The sequence below is a fragment of the Rattus norvegicus genome, chromosome 11, assembly GCF_021556685.1.
Source record: "Rattus norvegicus strain SHRSP/BbbUtx chromosome 11, alternate assembly SHRSP_T2T, whole genome shotgun sequence".
Lineage (NCBI taxonomy): Eukaryota > Metazoa > Chordata > Mammalia > Rodentia > Muridae > Rattus > Rattus norvegicus.
This window is the reverse complement of record NC_141544.1, coordinates 88,777,944-88,782,008: the sequence shown is the minus strand read 5'-3', so window position 1 is coordinate 88,782,008 and position 4,065 is coordinate 88,777,944. Positions and strand designations below refer to the sequence as shown.

General features: G+C 42.3%; 1 pseudogene; it reads left to right on the top strand.

Annotated features, from left to right (window-relative positions):
- The first annotated feature begins 973 nt into the window (after window positions 1–973).
- On the top strand, window positions 974–1,612 carry Rtraf-ps1 (RNA transcription, translation and transport factor, pseudogene 1; annotated as a pseudogene).
- The last annotated feature ends 2,453 nt before the right edge of the window (window positions 1,613–4,065 follow it).

Below are 4,065 nucleotides of genomic sequence, written 5' to 3'. Positions count from 1 at the left end.
TGTCTCTCTCTATCTCTCTGTCTCTGTCTCTATCTCTGTCTCTCTGTCTCTCTCTTTCTGTCTGTCTGTCTCTGTCTGTCTGTCTTTCTCTCTGTCTCTCTCTGTGTCTCTCTCTCTCACACACACACAAACACACACACACACACACACACACACACACAGAGAGAGAGAGAGAGAGAGAGAGAGAGAGAGAGACTCGTTCACTCTTTGTTCTTTTGTAATTTAACTTTAGGTAGGAGGCTAGGACCCAATGGAGGAAACAAAGACACTCGTGGTGTGGATATCCACTGCAGTATTCAGAGATACTTCTGCAGTACCCTTCAGCCTGAGGAAGTCTTAGTTACCACAAGGGCAGAGTGATCCTCTAACAATCTCTGAGAGTTAGGAGATTCTATTCTAAACAAACAAGTACCATTGGAGTCTACTCAACTCTCCCTTTATTTCAGAGTAACAGGTGTGCTCTGCACTGAGCTCACACGTCTCTGTGACTTTAAACACTAGGTACTCAGCCTGCAGCTTCATTTTGTTTGGTTTTGTGAAGAGGCTCTTGACTCTTCGTAAGTGACGAAGAGACCATTTGTCCACTATACTCCAACTTTTAATTGCATACTAGACATATAGGAATACTTGGTCTCTCTCTCTCTCTCTCTCTCTCTCTCTCTCTCTCTCTCTCTCTCTCTCCCCCCTACACCTTCGTAATAACCCCACAACCCTATTGTTTTACCTGTGTCTGAACTTAGACCTTATGAGAGTCTACCTCTTCAATAGATGTCTTCCAAGTCAATACCAGTAAAATACACAGCAATTATGCTCTCCACTTCAACTAGATCTAGGTTCTATCTATATTCTATATACCTCAATAAACAGTCTACATTTTTTGGAGACAGGGTCTTACCTTGGTGATTTATAATTTACTATGTAGAGATCCAGGATGCTAGCATGATTGGAGGTTGGTGGTGGGTGGTCTGTCTTTGAACGCAAGGTCATGGCGTTAGAATACCACAACCCCTTGGCTGACTTCAATTGCAAAGACGATTGCTTAGCTTGAAGATCAGAATATTAGACACTACAAAACCGAAGAAAGGTTAACTTGAGAAGCAACCACAGCAGTGACTGGCCCATGGTCTTCTAATCTCAGACATGTTGATTGTCTTTTCAAGATTCAGAATGAGCAAGAAGCAGTTGCCTGGCTTCTTGTTTTAGCTGCTGGACTTGAATATGGAGCTTATGCTGAAAACCACAAGGAGTTAGTACCTGATAACAGGAGAAATACTGAAAATGCAGCTGAAAGAGCAGAGCCAGTGATCAACCAGGACGTAAATGATGCAGATATTAAGGCTGAGGTAATGACTCTGGCTAACTTCTTTTAGATTTGGTGTCGTAATGATTGCTTGTTAATGCTTAAGGCAATTCACAAATTGGTTCAAGATGTAGTTTCTAAGGCAAATTGAACAAGAGAGGGCTTGCCTCTTGCTTTAGACAATGATATTCTTCCTTTGGCATGGGGAATGTGATTCTTAATGAAGCTGTTCAGATTCTGTAGTTCTTGCATATAGAAGAGCTCAGGGAGCTACAAACAAAACATAATAAAGCCATAAGAGTCATCAGATAATTGTAGTTGATCCAAAGGCCACAGAGTGGAGGAAGTTGGAAGACAAATACTTCAGGGTTTCAGCTTCTTACCTGGTTAGGATGGTGCATCCCATCCCGGCGTGTGTTTGGAAATCAAATATCACATTATAAGAAAGGAATATGAGGAAATGTTCTAGAGATTTGCCACCACTGCTTTTCCCCCTTTAATAAAATGTGTGGAAAGTAGAAAGCAGACAGCAAAAGCCAAACCAAACAAAAACAATAAAACAAAACAAAACAAAAAAACAGGAAGAAACTTGGCAGTTATTCCTGTAAACAAGACCCAACCTGGGGTCATTGCATGGGATCCCTGTAAGGATGCCCTGAGAATCATTTCCACCCCACAGAAGTGGTTTATCAGTCCACCCACCTCCGCGTCTTTGAACAGTGTGCACAGCCCAATTTCAAAATAAGCAGAGTTAACATTCTTGACTCTCAGCCCAAATGTGGGTGCTCACTATGAGCTCATGCCTTCATTTGGAGGCTGGTATTTGTGGGGCTTAGGGTATTGTAGGATCTGTGGATCAGAAAAAGACATGTGCTAGATCCATTTATTAGGGCCCTAAGATGTGAAATGTATATGGAAGCATTTGGAACCTTGCCAGGGGCATGGCAGTGTAGTGGTGATGTTAGGGAAACAGCTGTACTTGAGTTCAGATTCCAGCTCCATTGCTATCTGGGGGGAACAGAATAATTAATGCACACTCCCCAGCCTTTCCATCCCACTTTTCAAGTGGTGACAGTATCCCCAGGGGTTCTTAGCATTCCCTTTAGTAGGCAATGAACATACAGTATTTAGTAAATGACACTGTTTTTGTTTACCTTTATTTTGCAAATATAAAAGAACTGTATACTATCAGGACTACCATGGCCATTTAATTAATATTATTTTCCTGAGTAAATGGTCTTAAGTCTGGGTTTATTATAGGTCAGGATTACTGATGGTTATTAGAGGATATGCTTTTGAGATTGATTCCTACTCTGATTCTTGGTTTTCTCAAGCGAAAGGGAATTGATTCTCCCGCTTGTCTTGGCCACAACTTCACTAAGAGTCACAAGGGTAAAATGAGCTAACATCCTCGAGAGTATCCTGTAAAATATAAACTACAGTAGAGTGTTTTATTATTTTAAAATTATTCTGCTTTCTAGAAATTTTATGTCTCTTTATGTTACCTATCTCTAAATTCTTTTAAACTTTGAATACAAGTAATTTTCAAAAATAGGAATTTATAAATGTTTCTTGTCCTTTGTTATTTTGATTTACTTATTTACATCTCAAATGTTGTCCCCTACCACTGTCCCCACTTCCAACCTTCTTATCCCATCCCTCTCCCCTTTGCCTCTGAGAGGCTAACCTGCACCACCCCCCTAACCAATCTGCCTTCTCTAGGGTATCAAGTCTCTATAGGATTAGGTAAATTCTCTCCCACTAGGGCAATATAAGTCAGTCAGTCCTCTGCTCATATGTGGGGGGAAGGGTGCTAAGACCAGCCCCTGCATGCTCTTTGGTTCCTGTATTAGCCTCCGGGAGCTCCAGAGTCCAGTTTAGTTTACACTGTTAGTTTTTCTATGGGGTTGCCATCTCCCTCAGCTCCTTCTACCCTTCCCCTAACTCTTCCCCCATAGGGGTCCCCGAACTTAGTTAATAGCTGGCTGTAAGTATGTGCATCTGTCTCAGTCAGCTGCTGGTAGAGCCTCTTAGAGGACAGTCATGCTAGGCTCCTGTCTGTCCAACATAGCATTAGTAATAGTGTTAGGGTTTGGTGCCCACCTATGGGATAGATCTCAAGTTGGCCCAGTTACTGGTGAGCCATTCCTTCAGTCTCTGTTTTTTTGTTTTGTTTTGTTTCGTTTTTGTACCTGCATTTCTTTTAGATAAGAACAATTCCGGGTCAAAATTTTGAAGATTGGTTGGTGATCCCATCCCTCTACTGTGGGCCCTGCCTAACTACTAGAGGGGGGCTCTTCAAATTCCATCTCTGTGTTGTTGGGCATTTCAATGAAGGTCACCAACCTTGAGTTCTGGGCTGCTCTCACATCCCAGGTCTCTAGGACTTTCTAGATGTTCCCTCCCCTCCCAAACCCAAGCCCTGGCAACTGCATGTTTCCATTAATTCTCTTGGTCCTCTGGCCTTCTCTGCTCTCTGCCCCATATCTGATCCTACCCCCCTCTTCCCCTCTTCTCTCCCACTCAGGTCCCTCCTTCCATCTGCCTCTGGTGATTATCCCCCTTCTGAGTGAGACTGAAGCATCCTTATTTGGACTTTCCTTCTTGTTTAATTTCTTATGGTCTGTGGATTGTAGCCTGGCTATTCTGTACTTTGTGGCTAATGTCCACATATCAGTGAATACATAGCATGCATGCTTTCCGAGTCTGAGTTATCTCAATATAATATTTTCTAGTTCCATCATTTTGGCTGCCGAATGCATGAT